This window comes from Mustela erminea, chromosome Y (assembly GCF_009829155.1).
Source record: "Mustela erminea isolate mMusErm1 chromosome Y, mMusErm1.Pri, whole genome shotgun sequence".
NCBI lineage: Eukaryota > Metazoa > Chordata > Mammalia > Carnivora > Mustelidae > Mustela > Mustela erminea.
The window spans coordinates 1,138,033-1,164,355 of NC_045636.1; positions in this window are offsets into that span (position 1 = coordinate 1,138,033).

The window sequence follows — 26,323 nt, forward strand, 5'->3', positions numbered from 1 at the left end:
CTCTTCTCCTTGCCAATTGCATAGCCAATGTTATATATAGATATAGATATATAGAGACATAGGCATAATCACTCTATGTGTCTATACACCATAGGCACAATCACTTTGGCTCTCCTCCTTGCCAATTGCATAACCAATGTCTTCCAATTCCCTCACTTTCAAGATATGTGTGTCATTATAGTCGAAAAAAATCTCCTATGGGAAACATATGTTCAAGCTCATTTTGTTAAGTTTCTCTTCTTGCTGACATTTTTGCCTTTTTTCATTTAATTTTCTTTCAGTCCAGCAATATGTTTGTATTCATAGGGCAGTTAGTCCTGAATACTTGAACTTATTATTGATAGGTAAGGAGTTAAATTTCTCACTTTGGTTGGTTTCTGACTTGGATTCTCTTTGCCTTTCCCCTTTATAGTACTTTCTATTGGGTTTGCTTCTTTTGGTGTGATTCCTCACTTTCTTACCATCCTTTGTGTGTCTTATCTGTGTGTGTGTGTGTGTGTGTGTGTGTGTGTGTGTTAAGTGGTATCTCAATGTGGTTTTAATTTGAATCTCCCTGATGGCTAGTAATGATGAACATTTTTTCATGTGTCTGATAGCCATTTGTAGGTCTTCATTGGACAAGTGCCCGTTCATATTTTCTGCCCATTATTTTATATGATTGTCTGTTTGTGTCTGTTAAGTTTGAGTTCTTTATAGATCCTGGATATCAACTTTTTGTTTATACTGTCATTTGCAAATGTCTTCTCCCATTCCATGGGTTGCCTCTTTGCTTTCTTAACTGTTTCCTTTGCCATGCAGAACCTTTTGGTCTTGAAGTCCCAAAAGTTCATGTTCACTTTTGTTTCCTTTGCCTTTGCAGCCATATCTTGAAAAAAGTTGCTGTGGTTGATATCTAAGAGGTTACTGCTTATGTTATTCTCTAAGATTTTGATGGATTCCTGTCTCTCATTGAGGTCTTTTATCCATTTTGAGTTTATCTTTGTGTACGGTGTAAGAGAATGGTCGAGTATCTATTCTTCTACATATTGCTGCCCAGTTTTCCCAGCACCATTTATTGAAGAAATTGTCTTTTTCCTACTGTGTATTTTTTCCTGTTATGTCAAAGATTATTTGCCCATAGGGTTGAGGGTCCATATCTGGGCTCTCTGCTCTGTTCCACGGGTATATGTATCTGTTTTTATGTCAGTACCATGCTCTCTTGGTGATCACAGCTTTGTAGTAAAGGTTAGGATCAGTTAACGCGATGCCCCCAGTTTTATGTTTGTTTTTCAAGATTTCCTTAAAGATTTGTGGTCTCTTCTGATTCCATACAAATTTTTGGATTATTTGCTCCAGCTCTTTGAAGAATACTGGTGAAATTTTGATCAGAATGGCATTAAAAATATAGATTGCTCTATGCAGAATAGACATTTTCACAATGTTTATTCTTCCTATCCAAGAGCATGGAATGGTCTTCCATGTTTTTGTGTCTTCTTCTATTTCTTTCATGAGTGTTCTGTAGTTCCTCGAATATAGTTCCTTTACCTCTTTGGTTGTGCTGTATCCTGTATGAGTTCTAGTAGTTTGGGGTTGGTCTCTTTAGGGTTTTCCAAGAATCATGTCATCTGTGAAGAGAGAGAGTTTGACTTCTTCGTTGCCAATTTGGATATTATTCATTTCCCTTTGTTTGATTGCTTTTGCTAGGACTTCTAATATTATGTTGAAAAGAGTGCTGAGAGTGGGCATCCTCCTTGTCTTGTTCCTAATATCAACGGGAAGTCTGCAAGCTCTTTCCCATTGAGAATATTTGCTCTGGGTCTTTCAAAGATATATTTGTTTAAGTTCAGGAATGTTTCCTCTATCCCTATCGTTTGAAGTGTTTTAATCAGAAACCGATGCTGTATTTTGTCAAATGCTTTTTCTGCATCAATTGAGAGGACCATGTGGTTCTTCTCTCTTCTCCTATTGATTTGTTCTATCACATTGATTGATTTACGAATGCTGAAACATTCTTGTAGCCCAGGGTTGAATCCCACCTGGTCATGGTGGATAATCTTTTTAATGTTTTGTTGGATAAAGTTTGCTAGGATCTTGTTGAAAATCTTAGCATTCGTATTCATCACTGATATTGGTCTGAAATTCTCCTTTTTGGTAGGATCTTTGTCTGGTTTTGGTATCAGGGTAATGCTGACTTCATAGAAAGAATCTGAAAATTTTCCTTCTGCTTCAATTTTTTGAAACAGCTTCAGGATAATAGTTGTTATTTCTTCTTTGAAAGTTTGGTAGAATTCCCAGGTAATCCGTCAGGTCCTGGGCTCTTGTTTTTTGGGATGTTTTTGATCACTGCTTCAATCTCATTACTCGATACCACTCTATTCTATTCATGTTGTCAATTTATTCCTGGTTCACTTACAGAGTTTACAGTTTTCCAAGAATGCATCCATTTCATCTAGGTTGCTTAGCTTATGGGCATATAACTGTTGATAATAATTTGTGATGATTGTTTCTACTTCCTTGGTGTTCATTGTGATCTCTCCCTTATCATTCATAATTTTATGAATTTGGGCTTTCTCTCTTTTCTTTTGGATTAGTGTGGCCAATGGTTTATAGATCTTATAGATTCTTTCAAAAAACCAACTTCTAGTTTCATTGGTACATTCTACTGTATCTCTGATTTCTATCTCATTGATCTCTGCTCTAATCTTGATTATTTCCATTCTTGTGTGTGGAGTTAGTTTGATTTGTTGTTGATTCTCCAGTTCTTTAAGGTGTAGAGGGAGCTGGTGTGTTCTGGTTTGTTTGTTTGTTTGTTTTTTCCATTATTTTTAAGGGAGGCTTTGATGGCTATGTATTTCCCCCTTAGGACCGCCTTTGCTGTATCTCTAGGTTTTGGACCAAAGTGTTTTCATTCTCATCGGTTTCCAAGAATTGTTTCAGATCTTTGATCTCCTGGTTGCATTCTTAAGTAAAGTGGTCTCTAGCTTCCATGTGTTTGAGTTCTTCAGAACTTTTCCGTGTAATTGAGCTCCAGTTTCTAAGCATTGTGATCTGAGATCATACAGGGAATATTCTCAGTCTTTTGGTATCAGTTGAGTTCTGATTTATGACCCAGTATGTGGTGTATTCTTGAGAAGGTTCTATGTGCCCTTGAGAAGAATGAGTATTCTGTGGTTTTAGGGAGGAATATTCCGTATATATCTATGAGGTCCATCTTGTCCAATGTGTCATTCAATGCTCTTGTTTTTTTTTTTAATTTATTTATTTTCAGCATAACAGTATCATTATTTTTTCACCACACCCAGTGCTGCATGCAATCTGTGCCCTCTATAATACCCACCATCTGGTACCCTGACCTCCCACCCCCCCACCACTTCAAACCCCTCAGATTGTTTTTCAGAGTCCATAGTCTCTCCTGATTCACCTCCCCTTCCAATTTACCCCAACCCCCTTCTCTCTAACTCCCCATGTCCTCCATGCTTTTTGTTATGCTCCACAAATAAGTGAAATCATATAATTGACTCTCTCTGCTTGACTTATTTCACTCAGCATAATCTCTTCCAGTCCCGTCCATGTTGCTACAAAAGTGGGGTATTCATCCTTTCTGATGGAGGCATAATACTCTATAGTGTATATGGACCACATCTTCCTTATCCATTCATCTGTTGAAGGGCATTTTTCTTCTTTCCACAGTTTGGCGACCGTGGCCATTGCTGCTATAAACATTGGGGTACAGATGGCCTTTCTTTTCACTACATCTGTATCTTTGGGGTAAATACCCAGGAGTGCAATCGCAGGGTCATAGGAAAGCTCTTTTTTTAATTTCTTGAAGAATCTCCACACTGTTCTCCAAAGAGGCTGCACCAACTTACATTCCCACCAACAGTGTAAGAGGGTTCCCCTTTTTCCACATCCTCTCCCACACATGTTGTTTCCTGTCTTGCTAATTTTGGCCATTTTAACTGGTGTAAGGTAATATCTCAATGTGGTATTAATTTGAATCTCCCTGAAGGCTAGTGATGATGAACATTTTTTCATGTGTCTGATAGCCATTTGTATGTCTTTATTGGAGAAGTGTCTGTCGATATCTTCTGCCCATTTTTTGATATAATTGTCTGTTTTGTGTGTGTTAAGTTTGAGGAGTTCATTATAGATCCTGAATATCAACCTTTTGTTTTTACTGTCGTTTGCAAATATCTTCTCCCTTCCGTGGGTTGCTTTTTTGTTTTATTGACTGTTTCTTTTGCTGTGCAGAAGCTTTTTATTTTGATGAAGTTCCAAAAGTTCATCTTCGCTTTTGTTTCCTTTGCCTTTGGAGACATATCTTGAAAGAAGTTGCTGTGACTGATATCGAAAAGATTACTGCTTATGTTCTCCTCTAACATTCTGATGGATTCCTGTCTCACATTGACCATTCTCTTACACCATACACAAAGGCAAACTCAAAATGGATAAATGCTCTTGTTTCTTTTTGGATTTTCTGCTTGGATGATCTGTCTATTTCTGAGAGAGGCGATTTAAGATCTCCTACTATTAATGTATTCATGTCAATATGACTCTTTATCTTGACTAACAGTTTTTTTTATGTAATTGACTGCTCCCATATTGGGGGCATATTTATGTACAATTGTTAGATTGTCTTGGTGGATAGTTCCTTTAAGAATTATGCAGTGTCCTTTTGTGTCTCTGACTAGAGTCTTTAGTTTAAAATCTACTTTATCTGATATGAGCATCACTACCTCGGCCTTATTTTGAGGCCCACTGGCATGACATATGCTTCTCCATCCCTTCACTTTCGGTCTGGGTGTATCTTTAGGTTCAAAATAGGTCTCTCATAGACATTGTATGGATCAGTCCTGTTGTTTTATCCAATCTTCAACACTGTGTATTTTATGGGCAAATTTAGGCCATTCACATTGAGAGTGATTTATGATACATATGTTTTTATTGACTTCGTGTTACCTTTGAAGTCTTTCTTTCTATAGATTGTCTCTATATTTATGTTCAATTCTATCTTTAGGACTTTTACTCTTTTATGCACCCCCCACATTATTTTCTGCAGTGTTTTTGGTGGCTTTTTAGCCTTACCAGTCTTGGAAACTCTTTATATCTCCATCCATTTTGAATGTCAGTCTTGCTGGATAAAGTATTCTTGGCTGCATGTTCTTCTCATTTAATGCCCTGAATATATCTTTCCAGCCCTTTTGGGCTTTCCAGGTCTTTGTGGACAGGTCTGACGTGATCCTGATGGGCTTTCCTCTGTACATAAGGAGACTCTGTGTCCTAGTGACTTTCAAGAGATTGTACTACACTTATGATTTCTAAATTTTACTATCAGTTATCTTGATGTATTTTTGGAATCTATAATCTTGGGGGAGACCATTCTGCTTCTAGTACATGAATGCTGGATCCAATTACGAGATTGGGAAAATTTTCCTGTAGAACTTGTTCCACTACATTTTCTAGACTTTTTTCTTTTTCCTCCACTTCAGAGATTCCTATAATCCTGATGTTGTAACCTTTCATGGCATCATTTATTTTCCTGATTCTCTCTTTGTGGCTTATAAGCTCTTTGTTCCAGGCTTCCTCCTCATCCTTTCTCTATTTGTCCTCCCAATCCCTTATTCTATCTTCTGTCTCAGTTACCCTAGTTTTGAAAGAATTTAGATTAGATTGGAATTCATTGAGAGCATTGTGAACCTCATCCCTGGTGGCTTTAATTTATGCCCTAACATTGTGCCCATCATAACTGGTGGCTTTCAGTTCTTCCCTATTCATTTCAATTCTATTGGTTATTCATGGCTTTCTGCAACCTAGATATTGCCTGGATATTTGTGAGCCTGAATTCTTTTTCCAACATATTGTCTATGTTGATAGTTATTAGCTCTGTTGCAGAAGGCCCATCCTCTGTATTTTCTTCTTTTGTGCATTCCTCCTTCTAGTCATTTTGGTGAGAGATTACTGAACATTTGTAGCTCGATGTATTGATCATGGTGCGGCCAATGTGCACCCTGGAACGGTACTGAGCAATCAGAATTCCCCACCAAAATGAGAGAAAAAAGAAGAGGAAAAAGAAATAAAGAGATATATATATAGAGAGAGGGAAAAAAGTGAAGATAAAAGAGAAGTTTCAGTCCAAATGGGCTCTAAGGAAAGATTTATAAAGTTTACAAAAAAAAAAACACAGACAAACAGAAAGACTGATAAAGTATATGACAGAAGAAAATATATTTCTTTCATATACTTTTTCATTCTTTTTGGTTGTCTGTCTTGATAGATATAGATATATATCTGTATCTATAGATATAGACATGTCTATATATAGTCCTATATATCTATAGATATAGATATAGGTATAGATATAGATATAGATATATGTCATATAGATTTTATAGAAATATATAGATAATCTATATAGAAATATGGATTTATATATAGAAATATACATATAGGTAGATAGATATAGATACAGATCTATATAGATATAGATCTATAGATCTAGATAACTATGTAAATCTCTAGATATAGATATCTCTAGATATAGAGATATATCTAGAGATATATCTAGAGATATCTATATATAGAGATATCTATAAAAATTGGTTTACCTATAGGAACGTCATTGATTGGGAAATGGCATTGAAGTTTAACTCTATATGAACATTAGAAAATAAAAGTTAAAAAGAAATAAACTAGACTATATTAAACGAAATTTTAAAAAATTGAAAAAAATGGAAATGCAAAAGAAAAACACAGGTGTATATTTCAAAAAGTTCAGGTTAGATGTTTATTATAAAATTTGATATACTGAAAATCTCAGTGTGATAGTAAATAGGTTAAAAAATTATCTATATAAGAAAAAAATAAACCAGAATGGTGGGAACGAGTTAAAAATGAAAGTTGTATCTATGAAGTAGTGGTGGTTGTTCTCTTATAGTCTTTTTTTTTTTTCCCTGGTTGGTTTTCTGAGTGAGGGTCTGCCATGGGGGTTTTCAGTCAATGAAGTTCCCTGAGTTAAGTCTTCCCTTTGTCCTCAAGAGGATAGGCTCTGAGGAAACTGTTTTTTTTCAAGCTTTTGTTCTCTGGAGGTTTTGATGTTTCTTCAATTATTTTCTCCCGCCTTGACCGCTTTTGATGGTTTTTGGAGATTTAGAGGAAAGCAAGCAGCACCCTGAACTCCCACTCAGAGAGAAACCTCAGTTTGCTCCCCTGTGGGAGCTTCAGGCACATATAATTCCCCCTTGGCCACTGGCAGATCAGGTTTTGAGTTGCTGTTCTGGGGGATGCAGGATCTTCTGCTTGTACCCAAAAGCATGGCACTGACAGCACTCTGGACAGCTCCAGATCATCAGAGAGGTTACAAGCAGGGATAGAACACTGAGATTTTGTTGCTGGCCTAGGATGGGTGTGCCTGGCTTCTCTGGGTCTATGAGCGCCGGGCTTGAGTGCACCTCTGTCGGTGGACGGTGTGGGTTGCATGCATCTCAGGTTCTGATAGCAGGGTGTGGGTCCAAGAGCACAAGGCTGGGCCTTCACGCACCTCTCTCAGGAGACTGTGAGGGGTGAGTGTGTCTCAGGCTCTGTTAGCAGGTTCGGCATTCTTCTGTCTGGCGAGGCTCCCAGCCCCTCACAGGAGACGGACCCAACATGTTCTCAAGCACGCTGGTGGCTCAGGGACCAAGACCTGGTTTCTCCACCACAGTCACTCTGGCTCAATGTCATTGGAGGGAGTCCTAAGTCAGGGGACTTAAGCCCCTGTCCTTAGCCCCCCAATTCCTTCAACTTACCTCTGTGATCCTTTGCTCTTTTTGAGTGCTTTCAAACAGACTCCATGTTAATGCTGGTCCCTAGATGCAGAGCACTCCCATATTGGGGTATTAATTTCCAATCTGTCAGCTCTGGTGGCTCCTTCCCTGTCTTGTTTATTTGTCAATATCAGTCCGACCTTCCCACTCTGCATTACCTGCCCACTGGCATCTTCTAACCTGGTAGAGATCCAGACATGCATATTTCTGACCTCAGGATGATTTTATGGGTTATCAGACTTCTTTGGTAGGTAATCAGCTCACTTTAGGGTACAGGTTGAATCAGAGCCTCCCCCTACTTCCCCGCCATCTTGTCTCATCTCAAATAACACTTAAAATGAAATTTCAAGAGATACGAAGTTGGTCTTTTTTAGATAGCTGTTCAATTGGATATGCTTTGACAACTCAAATTGCATCACTTTCAGCCATATTTCCTGCAAAGAATGTTCCAATTAGACCTCTCTAATAAACATGAATTCTCACTAAACTGCCTTCAAAGAAACACAACATTTTGTCTGTCTGGTTAGAGTCATATTGTTTGTCCCTTTTTCCCTTGCTTTTTCAAGGTTCTTGACTACCATGAGTGAGTGAAATCATACGTCATTTGTCTTTCTGAGACTGATAGATGTGACATAGCGCAATGCTCTCCACAACTCTACATGAGGTAAGTGGTAAGAATTCATACTTGCTTATGCCTCGGTAAGAGTCTGCTGTGCTATTGGAGGACAGTGAGATGGTAGTAGTGTCTGGGAACTCCAGGCTTGTCTTCACCTTGAACACAACTGGAAGATTAAATCATCAACTGCAACTTGGTGGAAATTGACCTGAAGCCTACAAATCAATCTCCACAGCAAAAGAGAAAAGAATTCGCAGAGACTATGGGAGAAGTTTGGAGACATGGCTTAGCGAGACGTGGGTGGTTTGTGATTCAGAGGGCAGTGAGCCAATGCAAAATACAAAGGCACAGGGGAGAGGAGCACACTGGGAAACCACAAGGAGCATGTTTTAAATGCCATTGGCTGTGACCAGCAGAGGGTCTGAATGGCAAGAGTTCTAGACAACAAAGTGTCTTGAATTCCAGAGACTTCAGATCAGCAGGCTTGGCAGACATCAACTCAACAGAACACCGAGTTTCTCCTGGAGAGGACACCAACAAGCAACCAGGTGCAGACAGCCTGAAAACCATGATAAGAGACAATACCAGGAGACACAGTGGGACGATGGTGTGTTCTGGCAGTGCATCCGTGAGAGGCAGTGTTCATTAAGATTACTCCATGGCGGCAAAAGAAAATTTGCTCTCTCACCACGTCAGCATTAAGTTGGAGCTACTGGCCAAGGATAGGATGGTGAAGACATTAGCTGCCTAACTTGCAAACACGAAGTCCCAACCATGAAACACTTTTGGGACGGCCTTCCTCAATACACGTTGCATAGTTACAGGAGAACACTCTCCTGTAGGGGACTAGAAGAAATCCTTGCCCAAGTGTTCTCCCCAGACGAAAATATTTTGCAGGCCCTCAATCTTTTTAGTTGGTTGAATGTCTCCTTTCACAGGCACACCAGAACCTACCAAGCTAAACCTCACCATATTCAGTCCAGACCCCCAAAACTCCAAACAGCAGGCAAAGAGAGCCTCTGTAGACAACTGGCCTCAAGGAGAGGGGACAGCCACAACACAACAGCAGAGGGCATGCATGCCACACAGGCCAGCCCTTGGGCACTCCATGATCTCTTCTTCCTAAAGAAATTACCCTCAGGCTATAAAACAGAATGTGCTTTTTGAACACAGAGAAAAAAATCAGAGACCTAGATCATATTCAAAGATGAAAGAATCAATTGATGCCAAAGAAAAAGAACAAGAAATAATCATGGCCAGGCAATTGATGTGAAACCTATACATGTAACGTGACCAAGGGAGGATGGAAAGCAGAAGCCAGGATACTCACTGTACATCAGAACAACACAGAAGGTATCAGGGAGTCTCCAACCACAGAGATAAAGTGATTAAAAAGTTAAATAAAATATAGGGTTCCTGATGAAGAGATGGGTAGTTACTGAATGCAAAGTCCAGGAAGCTGGCAGAAGCAGAGGATCAAATTAGTGAGGAGGAAGACAAAACTGAAAAATAAGGAAGCAAAGCCAAAGAGAGACGGAAGAATCATGGAACATGAAAAAGAGTGTAGGGAAATCATCAACTCCAAGGAATGGTAAGAGGTGCCTATTGTAGGAGAACTAGGAGTGAGAGAATAAAGAAGGCCGAACATTTCTTTAAGAAATCAGAGCTGAAAATGTCCCTCATCTGGGAACTAAAACAGAGATCCAGATTCAGGGGCACAGAGGACTCCCATCACCATCAACAGAAGCAGAGAACCACAAGACATAGACATCTCATACTTTCTGTAAGACCTCGCACGGGAGGAAATCTCATTACTTAAATATGCTTGGGAGAGTAGTTTGCACATAGCATCACTGACTTCAAGATGACAAGCTATACCAGTTCTCGAAGCAGGTCGTATACAGCTCTCGAAGCAGGTCGTATACACCAGCCCAAGCCAAAATCCATATCCCCTGCATTGCTGAACAATGACAGAGCAATGGTTCTTCTCTAGAACTCTGAGCTATTAAGAAAACAAATATTGGGTCCTCGGGTGTGTCCATCAGTTCAGAGGTGGCCTTCAGCTCAGCTCTGCTCATAATCCCAGGGTCATGGCATTGACTCTGGTCTCAGGTTTCCTGCTCGGGGGCAAGTCTGTTTCCCCTCCCCAGCTCCACCTTTTGAGTGTGATCTTTCTATCTCTCTCTCAAGTACATGCATGTGCATTGTTTGACTAAAAAGACAAAATAGAAAAAAACACCAGTTTACAATGATTTACTGGGGCCAGAAGATGGTTTATTTCTTTTAGACCTATGTCCCTTTGGAATGCAACCAGGTACAGAACACCTCCCACCATCCTAAAATGCCCGACCTTCGCTCTATGCTCCCTTGATCATTCTCCTCTTATTGTTTTCCTGTATCTCCTCACTAACCTGTAGCATCCACTGTCTGTCCCTCTGTAATTGCCCTTTGTTGTAACATTGTTTGTCCTCTCCTGGCTCCATTAGAACATGCCCATCTTCTGCAAGAGGCACTGTTTGCATGAAGCCATTTGGGGATAGTAATGAGAGGGTTAAGGCAGGCTTCTGCTGCTATATCTCCATTCAGTTCCCCAGAGGTAGCTGAACCACCCTGTGGGAATGTTCAAGTTTCTTCAACTTTTGAATCCTCTTCAATGCGTCCTTTTGGAGATACACATTTTCATCTTGAAACTGGCAAGGGTATATTTCAGATGGCTTCACTTGTGCTATAGGTCTCTTCCAACATGCTCCATGCTAGCTCCTGGACTTCAAGATCATGAATTCGTCATGTGCTTCAGGTTTTAAGGTGTAAGGTCTGCCTTTGGTGCTTGGTCTGTTTTGAAGATTGGGATTCCGTTTTGGGACGATTTCTATAGAAACTAGAGGTACTCCTGTCCTTGCTGTTGAAGATTCCAGACATATATTTGGCAAAGTTCTGGGTGTACTCTGTGAGGTTCCCTTGGGTGGCCTTTCCCTAGTCAGAAGGGCCTTGATTGGGTTAGAGGACCATACACATGTGCAGGAGATGGATCCCTCTCCCCCCCCCCCCGAGACCTGTTTGAGAAATGATTCTTTCTTGCTCTTTCATGGGTAAGATGGAATGGTGGATACTTGCCTTTCTCCGGAGTCCAGATGGCTGGTGCAAACTGTCACCACTACAGACTATGAATTCGGCCATGGAGCAGTTGACAACGACTCATTTCACAAACTGCTTTGGTGAGAGACACAGGCGACTCCAGAAGTTTGGGAGGGTTTGGGATCATCTTGGCCAACCCATGGATACTCCAGGCAAGTGTAGATCAGTTGTGGTTTGGGAAATAGTGGTTGCTATGACCTCAAAGCTTCATGATATCACAGAAGCTGGCTTCACTGAAATACCATTCCCTCTCTCATGACCTTTGAGTCCTATAGATTTAGGTAGGATGCCCCAGGAAGGACTAAAAAGAGCCCTCTGAGCCTAGTCAAGAACTCAGTTTGTCTTGTGTTATTTCCCACTTATTTCTAGATAAGGAGAAAAGAAAATGACTTTTGGTTTACCATCCTTTAGGCCAATATTTCACCAGAGACGGCAAGGTTTTCCTATTTCCAATGCAATTTCTAGAGATCTCAGTAAACAATGAGACCTCTTGTGAATGACCAGCTCTCTGTGGGATTTGTCATCCTGTGGGTGAGATCGTCCTTTCTCAGCGTCTTTTACCTATAGGTTAGTGATGGATAAGGAAAAGAAAGTCCTTTTTCAAGGAAATATATTAGGGCATGAATGTATTGGTCTATCTGTGTTTTCATCTCCTACTGTTCTGAAACACTATTCATATGGGATTAGGGCTTGTCTACCTGGTTTTATCTTAAACAACTTTGCAAAGGCTTCAAGGAGCTTGACATTCTGCATCAGACCTAACACTGAAGGAAGAGCCCTGGACAGCACTCCTTGTCATCTTTAGTTAACTCTAACTGCTGTGGTAATGGGTATAGCCATGTTGACCAAGTCTCTTTAATCAGAGGAAAAGGAACAGCCTATATTGATGGCCTGCAATGCCCCCTCGAGCAGAAATGTGGATTGACCTGCAAAGCCCTTGCAAAGACTAGTGGATAATGAAGGTGTGGTCCATATTGGCAACAGAGTATTCCTCAGCCATCAGGGAGGATGAACCCCTGGTACTTTCATTGACATGAATGCCACAAGACTGTGTGATGCAAAATGAAAGAGGTAAGCAGACAAAGGAAAATATCATATGGCTTCCCTCCTATGTGCCCCAGAAGGAATACCATAGCCCTTAGTAGATGGAAGGGAAAACTGAAGGGGAAGAATTCAGAGGAGACAAACCAGGAGTGATTCAGGTCTCTGAGATCCAATCTGAGTGTTAGAGTAATTAGAGACATGCAGGTGTGTGGCAACGGGCCAATGGGTGTTGAAGAGTTGTGGCATATCTTAGGATGAACATTAGTTCGTATATGGAACTAAAGCAACAGCACATGCTCTGTCAAAAACGTATTATGGTTGATGGGCTGGCTTCCTCAACATAACAAAATAATTAAAGAAAAAACAATCTTGCCCTTTCAAAAGCAGATGAGGACAGACAGAGAAAAGGAAGGAATTATATTTTTATTATCATTACTTATTAAAACAGCATGGAATTTTTTCCTATAATGTCCTTATCTGAATTGGGTCTTTATACTTGTAAAGTAGAGTCTCCCTGCCTTCTCCATTTCTCGAATCGATTTGAAGAAACGACATTGCCTTCATTAAATGTCTAGAAGTGTTGACCAGGAAAATGATCTCGATCTGGCTTCCTGTGTGATGTGAGTGGTTTGATTATGCTTCAAACGCTTTAGTCACTAGTAGAGAGCTCAGATTTTGTAGGGTTCCTGACCTAATCTTGGGAGTTGATATGTGTCTGGGAATTTATTCTTTTCTCTCAGTTCTTGGATTTGGTGGCAGAATTTTGTAGAGGGGTCTTTTAGGTTATTTTTTTTTCCTTTCTATAAGATGTCATGTGGTCTCATACTTTGATCTGTATGCTTGTCTCCCTGTTTTATCCAGGTAATGTCTCCTCCAGTTTATTTACTTTTCAAAACTGATGTGTGAGTTCCCTGATTATTTCCTATTGGATGTTTATATTTCTTTTACTTCAATGATCCTGTGTATTATTTCATTTTTTCTGTTAACTTAGGAGTTTATTTCTTCTTTATTTAGTTCCTTATGACATCAAGTTAGGTTGATTTTTTCAGTGTTTTTAATTTTTGGAAATACACGCATTTAACCCTATATTCTTTCCCAATAAAATTGTTTGACATCATCCCAAAAGTTTCTTTACTTTCTTTTGTTAAAGGTACTTTCTGATTTTACTTCGTTGATTCATTGCTAGTTCAGGATTGTGTTGTGTTTTCCACCTATTAGTTTCTGGCGTGTTTACCTTTTTTAAGTGATTTCTTTACGTTTTCATACCTTCGTGGATATAAGTTCACCTAATAGGAATTAAATTCTCTTTTATTAATTAAGACTGGCATTGGACTCCAGCACAGAATCTGTAATAGACAATGTTAGGTCAGCCCTTGGGACGAACTTCTCTTATGGTCCTCAGAGACAAAATCTTATGCATGTTTCCTCAAAGTTCAGGTTGTCTAGAGAGCCCATGATCACGTCTGTTATTACTAACTACCTTTCTATATGGATGATCTGTCCTGTGCTGAAAGTGGATAACATAGTCCCCAACAATATTGGAATGTGCTGATCATCTCTCTTCCTTTCTGTTAATATGCTTCCAACATTTAGGTACACCCATGTTGGTGGTGTGTATGTTGGCAATTTGTCCAAGTTTCTGATGTTTTGATGCTCCATCAAGACAAAACACCTTCGGTATTCTTTTGTCTCTCAAAGGCATAATCACTCTATCTGCCATAGGCACAATCACTTTGGATCTCTTCTCCTTGCCAATTGAATGACCAATGTCTTCCAATTCCCTCACTTACAAGGTATTGTGTATCATTATAGTCGAAAGGAATCTCCTATGGGCAACGTATGTTTGAGCTCGTTTTCTTAAGTTTCTTTTCTTGTTGACATTTTTTGCCCTTTTTAATTTAATTTCCTTCCATTCCAACAATATGTTTGTAGTCATAGAAGAGTTAGTCCTGAATGCTTGAACTTATTATTAATAGGTAAGAAGTTAACTTTCTCATTTTGGTTGGTTTCTGACTGGGATTCACTTTGCCTTTCCCCTTTATAGTATTTTCTTCCAGGTTTGTTTCCTTTGCTGTGATTCCTCACTTCTTTCCTATCTTTTGTTGTCTTATGTGTGTGAGTGTGTGTGTGTGTTTCTGTGTGTGTGTGTGGTGACAGTGTGTTTCACATAACACTTATTTTTTTAACTTTTTATTTATTTTCTGCATAACAGTATACATTGTTTTTGTACCACACCCCATGCTCTTGAAATCCATGCCCTCTTCACACCCACCACCTGGTTCCCCCACCCTCCAATCGCCGTCCATTCAAACCCTAAGATTGATTTTAAAAGTCCAGAGTCTCTCATGGTTTCCTCCCCTTCCAATTTCCCTCAACTCCCTTCACCACTCCATCTCTCCTTGTTCTCCATATTTGTTATGCTCCACAAATAAGTGAAACCATATGATATTTGACTTTCTCTGCTTGACTTGTTTCACTCAGCATAATCTCTTCCAGTCTCGTCCATGTTGCTACAAAAAATGGGTATTCATCCTTTCTGATGGAGGCATAATACTCCATAGTCTATATGGACCACATCTTCCTTATTCATTCGTCCATTGAAGGGCATCTTGGTTCTTTCCACATTTTGGCGACCGTTGTCAAGGCTGCTATAAACACTGGGGACAGATGGCTCTTCTTTTCACTATATCTTTAGGGGAAATACCCAGTTGTGCAATGGCATAGACATAGGGAAGCTCTATTTTTAATTTCTTAAGGAATCTCCACACTGTTCTCCAAACTGGCTGCACCAACTTGAATTCCCACCAACAGTGTCAGAGGATTCCCCTTTCTCCACATCCTCTCCCACACATTTTGTTTCCTGTCTTGGTAATTTTGGTCATTCTAACTGGTGTAAGGTTGTATCTAAATGTGGTTTTCATTTGAATCTCCCTGATGGAACGTGATGATGAGCATAACTTTCATGTGTCTGATAGCCATTTGTAGACCTGTTCATATATTCTGCCCATTTTTTATATGATTGATTTTGTGTGTTGAGGAGGAGGAGTTCTTTATATATCCTGGATATCAACATCTTGTCTGTATTGTCATTTGCAAATATCTACTCCAATTCCTTAGGTTGCCTTTTTGGTTTCTTAACTGTTTCCTTTGCTATGCAGAAGCTTTTGATATTAATGAAGTCCCAAAAGTTCATGTTCACTTTTGTTTCCTTTGCATTTGGAGACAAATCTTGAAAGAAGTTGCTGTAGCTGATATCAAAGAGGTTACTGCTTATGTTCTCCTCTAGGATTCTGATGGATTCCTGTCTCACAGTGAGGTCTTTTATCCATTTTGAATTTATCTTTGTGTACGGTGTAAGAGAATGGTCGAGTTTCATTCTTCTACATATAGCTGTCCAGTTTTCCCAGCACCATTTATTGAAGAGACTGTCTTTTTTCCACTGTATTTTTTTCCTGTTTTGTCAAAGATTATTTGACCATAGAGTTGGGGGTCCATATCTGGGCTATCTACTCTGTTCCACCTGTCTATGTGTCTCTTTTTATGCCAGTACCATGCTGTCGTGTTGATCACAGCTTTGTAGTAAAGCTTGAAATCAGGTAACGTGGTGCCCGCATTTTTATTTTTGTTTTTCAACATTTCCTTAGCGATTCGTGGTCTCTTATGGTTCCATACAAATTTTTGGATTATTTGCTCCAACTCTTTGAAGAATACCGGTGGAATTTTGATAGGAATGGCAATAAAAGTATAGATTGCTTGAGGCAGTATAGACATTTTCACAATGTTTATTCTTTCGATCCAAGAGCAAGGAATGGTCTTCCATCATTTTGTGTCTTCTTCAATTTCTTTCATGATTGTTCTGTAGTTCCTCGAGTACAGATCCTTTACCTCATTGATTAGGTGTATTCCCAGGTATCTTATGGTTCTTGGTGCTATAGTAAATGGAATCGATTCTCTAATTTCCCTTTCTGTATTTTCATTGTTAGTGTATACGAGAATCACTGATTTCTGTACATTGACTTTGTATACTTCCACATTACTGAATTGCTGTATGAGTTCTAGTAGATTGCCGGTGGAGACTTTTGCATTTTCTTTATAAAGAATCATGCCATCTGCAAAGAGAGACAGTTTGACTTCTTTATTGCCTATTTGGATACCTTTCATTTCTCCCTGTTGTCTCATTGCTTTTGCTAGGACTTCTCATGATATGTCAAACAAGAGTGGTGATAGTGGGAATCCTTGTCGTGTTCCTGATCTCAAAGGGAAGGCCGCAAGCTTTTTCCCATTGAGGATGATATTTGCTGTGGGTTTTTCATAGATAGATTTGATGAAGTTCAGGAATGTTCCCTTTATCCCCACAGTTTGAAGTGCTTTAATCAGGAACGGATGCTGGATTTTGTCAGATGCTTTTTCTGCATCAATTGAGAGGACCATGTGGTTCTTCTCTCCTTTCTTATTAATTTGTTCTATCACATTGATTGATTTGTGAATGTTGAATCATCCTTGTAGCCCAGGAATGAATCCCACCTGTCAGGTTGGTAATCTTTTTAATGTGCTGTTGGATCCTGTATGCTAAAATCTTGTTGAGAATCTTAGCATCCATATTCATCAGTGCTATTGGTCTCAAAAATCTCCTTTTTAGTAGGGTCTTTGCCTGATTTGGGCATCAGGGTCATGCTGGCTTCATAGAAAGAGTCTGGAAGTATTCCTTCTGCTTCAATTTTCTGATACACTTTCAGAAAAATAGGTGTTATTTCTTCTTTCAAAGATTGGTAAAAATACCAGGGAATCCATCAGGTCCTGGGCTCTTGTTTATTGAGAGGTTTTGGATCACTGCTTCAATCTCGTTACCATATATCAGTCTAATCATGTTGTCAATTTCTTCCTAGTTCAATTTTGGGAGTTTTTAGTTTTCCAGGAATGCATCCATTTCATGAAGGTTGCTTAGCTTATTTGAATATAACCTCTGATAATAACTTCTGATGTTTGTTTCTACTTCCTTGGTGTTAGTTGTGATCTCTCCCTTTTCATTCATGATTTTATTAATTTGGGATTTCTCTGTTTTCTTTTGGATTAGTGTGGTCTATGGTTTATTGATCTTATGGATTCTTTCAAAAAAACAACTTCTAGTTTCATTGATATGTTGTACTCTATCTCTGGTTTCTACCTCATTGATATCAGCTCTAATCTTGATGATTTCCCTTCTTATGTGTGGAGCTGGTTTGATTTGTTGTTGATTCTCCAGTTCTTTAAGGTGAGGAGACAGGTTGCATGTTCTAGGTTTTTCAATTTTTTTGGGGGGAGGGAGCCTGGATGGCTATGTATTTCCCCCTTGGGACTGTCTTTGCTGTATCCCATAGGTTTTGGACATAAGTGTCTTCATTCTCATTGGTTTCCATGAATTGTTTCAGTTCTTCTTTAATCTCCTGGTTGATCCAAGCATTCTTAAGCAAGGTGGTCTTTAGCTTCCAGGTGTTTGAGTTCCTTCTGAACTTTTCCTTGTGATTGACCTCCAGTTTAAAACTTTGTAATCTGAGAACATGCAGAGAATAATCTCAGGTTTTTGGTATTGGTTGAGTCCTGATTTTTGACCCAGTATGTGGTCTATTCTTCAGAGGATTCCATATGCAGTTGAGAAGAGTGAGTATTCTGTTGTTTTTGGGTGGAATGTTCTATATATATCTATGAGGCCCATCTGGTCCAATGTGTCATTCAATGCTCTTGTTTCTTTATAGATTTTCTGCTTCAATGATCTATCTATTTCAATGATTTCAAACTGGAGCTCAATCACAAGGAAAGTTTCAGACAGAACTCAAACACCTGGAATTTAAAGACCACTTTGCTTAAGAATGCATGGATCAACCAGGAGATCAAAGAAGAACTGAAACAATTCATGGAAACCAATGAGAATGAAGACACTTCATTCCAAAACCTATGGTATACAGCAAAGGCGGTCCTAAGGGGGAAATACATAGCCATCCAACCCTGCCTCAAAAAAATGGAAAAATCCAGAATATGATAACTATCTCTACACCTTAATGAACTGGAGAATCAACTACAAATCAAACCAACTCCACACATAAAATGAAAAATAATCAAGATTAGAGCAGGCATCAATGAAGTAGAAACCAGAGATACAGTAAAATGTATCAATGAAATTAGAAGTTGGGTTTTTGAAAGAACCAATAAAATCGATAAACAAGTGGCCACACTAATCTAAAGGAAAATATAAAAAGCCCAAACTAATAAAATTATGAATGAAAAGAGAGAGATCACAACTAAAACCAATGAAGTAGAAACAAACATCAGAAGTTATTATCAACAGTTATATGCCAATAAGCTAAGCAATCTAGATGAAATGGATGCATTCCTGGAAAAGTATAAACTCCCAAATTTGAACCAAGAAGAAATTGACAACCTGAATAAACCAATATCGAGTAGTGTGCTTGAAGCAGTGATCAAAAATATCCCCAAAAACAGAAGCCCAAGACCTGGCAGATTCCCTGGGAATTCTACCAAACTTTCAAAGAAGAAATAACACCTATTCGCCTGAAGCTGTAAAGCAGAAGGAAAATTTGCAGACTCTTTCTATGAAGCCAGCATTACCCTGTTGCTCAAACCAGGCAAAGACCCTACAAAAGAGGAGAATTTCAGACCAAAATCACTGATGAATATGGATGCTAAGATTCTCAATAAGATCCTAGTAAACAGGATAAAACAGCAAATCAAGAATATTATCCAACCTGGCCAGGTGGGATTCATCCCTGGGCTACAAGGATGATTCAACATTCGCAAATAAATCAATGTGATAGAACAAATCAATAAGAGAAGAGGGAAGAACTACATGGTACTCTCAATTGATGCAGAAAAAGCATTTGACAAAATCCAGCATCCGCTCCTGATTAAAATGCTTCAAAATGTAGGGATAGAGGGAACACTCCTAAACTTCATCAAATCTATCTATATTAAAAAAAAAAAAAAAACCCACAGCAAATATCACCCTCAATGGTAAAAATCTTGTGGCCTTCCTGTTGAGATCAGGAACAAGAAAAGGATTCCCATTTTCACCACTCTTGTTCAACATAGTATTAGAAATACTAGCAACAGCAATCAGACAACAAAGAAAAATAAAAGGTATCCAAATATTCAACAAGGAAGTCAAACTATCTTTCTTCGCAGATGACAAGATTCTTTACATGGGAAATCCAAAAGACTCACACCAAACTACTAGAACTCATACAGCAATTCAGCAACATGGCAGGATACAAAGCCAATGTACAGAAATCAGTGGCTTTCTTATACATTAACAATGAAAATGCAGAAAGGGAAATTAGAGAATTGAATCGATTTACTATAGCACAAATTGCCTTAAGATACCTGAAATAATTCTAACCAAAAACGTAAAGGAACTGTACTAGAGGAACTACAGAACACTCATGAAAAAATTGAAAAAGATAGAGAAACACGGGAGACCATTCCATGCACTTGGATCGTAATAATAAACATTGTCAAAAAGTGTATACTGCGTAGATCAATCTATCCTTTTAATGTCATTCCAATCAAAATCCACTGGTATTTTTCAGAGAGCTGGAGCAAATAATCCTAAAATTTGTATGGAATCTGAAGAGACCCAGAATTCCAAAGGAAATGTTGAAAATGGAACATAAAACTGGGGGCATCACGTTACCTGATTTCAAGCTTTACTACAAAGCTGTGATCTCCAAGGCAGCATGGTACTACTGGCTTAAAAACGGACACATAGACCCGTGAAACAGAGTAGAGCCCAGATATGGACCCTAATCTCTAAGGTCAAATAATCTTCGACAAAACAGGAAAATATACAGTGGCAAAAAGACAGTCTCTTCAAAAAATGGTGCTGGGAACACTGGACAGATATATGTAGAAGAATGAATCTGGACCATTCTCTTACACCGTACACAAGATAAATTCAAAATGGATAATAGACCTCAATGTGAGACAGGAATCCATCAGAATCGTGGAGGAGAACATAGGCAATAATCTCTTTGATATCAGCCACAGCAACATCTTTCAAGATATGGTTCCAAAGACAAAGGAAACAAAAGTGAACATGAACTTTTGGTACTTCATCAAGATTAAAAGCTTCTGATCAGCAAAGGAATCAATCAACAACATAAAAAGACAAACCATGGAATGGGAGAAGATATTTGAAAATAACAGTAAAGACAAAAGTTTGATATCCAGGATCTATAAAGAGCTCCTCAAACTCAACACACACAAAACAGACAATCATAACAAAAAATGGCCAGAAGATATGAAGAGACACTTTTCCAATGAAGACATACAAGGGACTATCAGACACATGAAAAAATGTTCATCATCATGAGCCATCAGAGATATTCAAATGAAAACCACATTGAGATACCACCTTACACCAGTTAGAATGGCCAAAATTGCAAGATAGGAAACAACATGTGTGGGAAAGGATGTGGAGAAAGGGGAACCCTCGTCCACTGTTGGTAGGAATGCAAGTTGTTGTAGCCAGTTTGAAAAACAGTGTGGAGATTGCTCAAGAAATTAAAAATAGAGTTTCCCTATGACCCTGCCATTGCACTACTGGGTATTTATCCAAAATATACAGATGCAGTGAAAATAAGGGCCATCTGTACCCCAATGATTATAGCAGCAATGGCCACGGTCGCCAAACTGTGCAAAGAACCAAGATACCCTTTAAAAGACGAATGGATAAGGAAGTTGTGGTTCATATACACTATGGAGTATTATGCCTCCATCAGAAAGGATGAATACCCAACTTCTGTAGCAACATGGAGGGACTGGAGGAGATTATGCTGAGTGAAATAAGTCAAGCAGAGAAAGTCAATTATGATATGGTTTCATTTATTTGTGGAGCATAACAAATAGTATGGAGTACATGAGGAGTTAGGAGAAGGGAGTTGGGGGAAATTGGAAGGTGAGGTGAACCATGAGAGACTATGGACTCGGAAAAACATTCTGAGGGTTTTGAAGTGGTGGGGTGGTGGGAGGTTGGGGGAACCAGGTGGTGGATATTAGAGAGGGCATGGATTGCATGGAGCACTGGGTGTCGTACAAAAACAATGAATACTGTTATTCTGAAAATAATTTAAAAATAATTTAAAATAAAAAATGAACATACAAAATTAAATAATACATATGAATATCAAAATAAAGGAAAAATGAACAAACCAATAGGAAGAAATTATGAGAACTTACACGTCATTTTTGAAAATGTTAATAAACTGGAGGAGCCATTACCTGGATTAAACAAGGAGACAAGCATGCAGATGAAAGAATGAAACCACATGTCAACCGATAGAAAGGGGAAAAAATAACCTAAAAGACCCGTCTAAACAATTATACTAGCAAATCCAAGAACTGAGAGAAAATGATAAATTCCCAGACACATATCAGCTCCCAAGATTAGGTTGGGAAACCTACAAAATCTGAGCTCTCTAGTAGTGACTGAAGCGTTTGAAGCAGTAATTAAACACCTGCCAACACACAGAAGGCCAGGTCCAAATCATTTTCCTGGGCAACTCTTCAAGAGTTGTGGTGAAGGCAATGTCATTTCTTCTCATCGATTCCAGAAATGGAAGGTGCAGGTAGATTCTAATTTACAGGTTTAAAAACCCAATTCAGATAAGGACATTTTAGGAAACAAATTCCACGCCATTTCTATAATTAAAGATAATAAAAATATAATTCTTTCATTTTCCTTCTGTGTCTTAATCTGGTTTTGAAAGGGCCAGATTGTTTTTCTTTTAATTTTTTTGTTATGTTGAGGAAGCCTGCCTATCATCCATCATCCGCTTTTGACAGAGTATTCACGGATGCTTTAGTTGCATGTACGACCTAGTGCTCCTCCTAATATATGCCACAACTCCTGAACACCCATTAAGCAGTTCTCTTTTCTGTAACCGTCAGCTTGGTTCTCAGAGTCCTGAGTCACTCCTGGTGGGTCTCCTTCTCTGACTTCTCTCCCTTCAGTTTTCCCTTCCTTTACTAAGGGCCAAGGTATTCCTCCCGAGGCACATATTGTGGGAAGCCACATGGTATTTCCCTTTGTCTGCTTGCCTTTTCCATTTCCCATCAGCCAGGCATGGGACATTCATGTCAAGGCAAGGTCCAGGGGTTCCTTCACTTCGATGGCTGAGGAATACTGTGTTGCCGAAATGGACCAAAACTTCCTGATCCACTAGTCTTTGCAAGGGCGTTGCGGCTCATTCCAAAGGTCTGCTCGAATGGGCCTTGCAAGCCGTCGGTATAGGCCGTCCCTTTCCTTCTGACTAAAGAGACTTGGTCAACATGTCTATACCCGTTACCACAAGTACAGTTAACTAAGGATGACAACGGGTGCGGTCCAGGCCTCTTCCTTAAGAGTTAGCTCTGATGCAGAATGTCACTCTCCTCGAAGACTTTGCAAAGGTGTTTAAGGGAAAGCCAGGTAGACAGAGGCCTAATCCCTTAGCCTGCGTGTTTCAGAACACTAGGAGATGAGGCCACAGACGGCACCATCTATCGATGCCCTCACCTTTTTCCTCGAAATGGGACTTTCCGTCCCTTAGTCATCACTGACCCATAGGCAAAAGACGCTGACAAAGGACGCTCTCACCCACAGGATGACAAAGCCCACGGAGAGCTGCGCATACCACGAGGCCTCACCGTTTCTTGAGATCTCTCGAAATTGTAGTGGAAATAGGACACCTTGCCGTCTCTGGGGAAATGTTGGCCTAAAGGAAGGTATACTGAATGTCCTTTTCTTTCCTCTTTGTCTAGAAAGGGGAAGTGGGACTTTAACACACAAGAAAACCTGAGTTTTTGATCAGGCTCAGAGGGCTCTTTTCTGTCTTTCCCGGGGCTTCCTACCTAAAACCACAGGACTCCAAGGTCATGAGAGAGAGACAGCTTCTTTGGTGAAGGCAGCTTCAGTGATGTCACAAAGCATTGGGTCATAGCAACCATTCCTCATCAACCCACGCCTGATCACTACACTTGGCTGGAGTATTCCTCGGTGGGCCAAGAGGGTCCCAAGTCCTCCCAAACGGCTGGAGCCGCCTGGGTCTCTCCTCAAGGATGTTAGTGAAGCAAGTCAGTGTCACCTTCTCCATGGCCGAATTCGTAGTGTTTGGTCGTGACTGTCAGCACCAGCCCTCTGAGCTCCGGAGAAATGCAAGCATCCACCATTCCATCTTATCCACGAAATCCAAGAAACAATCAAGCCTCAAACAAAGCCTCAGGGAAAGAAATCCGTGCCCTGCACATAGGTATGGCCCTCCCACCCAATCACGGAGCTTCTGACCAGGAAAAGGGCCACCCAAGGAAAGCTCAAAGTGAACCCCCGCAACCGTGCCAAAGACATGTCTGGAGTCTTCCACAGCGAGGACACGAGTACCTCGAGCGTCTCCAGAAAAGGTGCCAACAAGGCCTCCCAATCTTCCAAAATGACCATGCATCCAAGGCAGACTCTACACCCTAGAACCTTAGGTCCAGGATGGACTCATGTACTTGGAGTCCACAGGAGCCAACGGAGAGCATGTTGGAAGAGACCCAGAGCCCAAGTGAAGCCATCTGAAAGACTTCCGTGCCCGTTTCAGGAAGACAACTTGGATGTCCAAAAGGACGCACTGAAGAGGATTCGAACGTGGAAGAACCTTGAGCACTCCCTCCGGGTGGAGCAGCTACCCTCTGTGGAACTGCATGGAGATGTGGCAGCACCAGCCTGCCTTCACCCTCTCAAGGCCATCCCCCAAATGGTTTCATGCGATAAGCAAACAGTGCCTCTTGCGGAAGATGGGCATGTTCTAATGGAGCCCCGAGAAGATGCACAATGTGCCAACAAGGGGTCAGTACAGCGCGACAGACAGCGGATGCTGCAGGCGGGTGAGGAGATCCAGGAAGACAAAGAACATGAGAATGAACAAGGGAGCTAAGGGCCAAGATCTGTCATGTTAGGATGGTGGGAGTTGCTCTGTACATGGATGCCTTCCATAGGGACCTAGGTCCAAATTAAATAAAACATCCTCTGGCCCCAGTCAATCCTTGAACACTGGTTTTGTTTTTGTTATTTTGTCAAGTGATGCACATGTGTGTATTTGACCGAGAGACATAGAGATCACATTCAGGGGGTGGAGCTTGTGAGGGAGAAGCTTACTTGCCCCTGAGCAGGGAACCTGAGACCAGAGTAAATGCCATAACCCTGGGATCATGAGTTGAGCTGAAGGCTGCCTGTGAACTGATGGACCCACCCTGGGATGCAATCTTTGTTTTCTGAATACCTTTTAGTTCTAGACAAGAATCGCTGTTCTGTCATTGTTCAGAAATGAAGAGGATACAGATTTTGGCTTGGGCTGGTGTTGCTTGAGCTATCAGGCCTGCTTCGAGAGCTGGTATAGCTTTTCCTCTTGAAGTCAGTGACTGGGCTATGGACAAACTCTTCTCCCATGCCTATTTGCCTAAGGAGAATTCCTCCATGCCTAGATTTTCCAGGGGGAATGACACTATGTCTTTTGGTGCTCCGCTTCTGTGGAAGGTGATGGGAGTCCTCTGTGCCTCTGATTCTGGACCTCTGTCTCTGCTCCAGATGAGGGTCATTTTCAGCCCCGATTTCTCAAGTCTATGGTCAGCCCTCTTTTCTTTCTCTCACTCTGACTTCTCCTACAAGAGGCACCTCTTTCAATGCCTTGGAGATGATGATTCCCTAAGCTCATTATCATGTTCCATCATTCTGCCTTCTCTCTTAGAATTTGCTTCCTAATTTTCTAGGCTTGTTCTTCCAGGTCCCTAAGTGGATCCTCCACTTCTGCCATGTTCCCGGACTTTGCATCCATTCTCCTACCAATCTTCTCTTCAGGAGCTCTTTATGTTCTTTTCTCTTGATCAGTTTTATCTCTGTGGTTCGAGACTCCCTGATATCTTCTGTGCTTTCTGATGTACAGGGAGTATCCAGGCCACTGCTTTCTATTCTCCATTGGGCGTGTTCTATGTTAGAGGTTTCACTCCGATAGCCTAGCCGTGATCATTTCTTGTTCTTTTACCTGGGAATCAATTGATTCTTCCATCTTTGCATTGGATCTAGGTCTCTGTCTTCTTCTCTGTATTCGAAAAGCCCATTCTGTTTTCTAGCCTGAGGGTAAATTTCTTTAGGATGAAGGGATCATGGAGTGCCCAAGGGCTGGCCCTTCAGGGACACTCAGTTGTGTGTGTGTGTGTCACCCATGCCCTCTGCTGTTGTGTTGTGGCTGTCCCCTCTCCTTGAGGCCAGTCGTCTGCAGAGGCTCTCCTTGTCTGCAATTGGTTGTGTTTGGAGTCTGGGTTGAATATGCAGATTTAGCTTGGTGGGCCCAGGTGTGCCTGTGAGAGGATATGTTCAACCCACTAAACAGAATGAAAGCCTGCAGAATGCTGTGGTCAGGAGAGAGCATGTGGGCAGGGCTTTCTTCTATTCCCCTACAAGAGAGTCTGTTCTCTTGGGACTAAGGAACTTGGATTGAGGAAGACAGTCCCACAAGTGTTTCACGGTTAGGATTTCTTGTTTGCAAGTTAGGTAGCTAATGTCCTCACCATCCTGTCTTTGGCCAGAAGCTCGGTGTTGATGCTGCTTGTGTGAGAGCCCAAAATTTCTTGTGCCCCCATTGAGTCATCTCCATGAACACTTCCTCTCATGTATGCACTGCCAGAACCCACTCTCTTCCCACTGTGTCTCCTGCTATTGTCTCTGATCATGGTTTCCAGG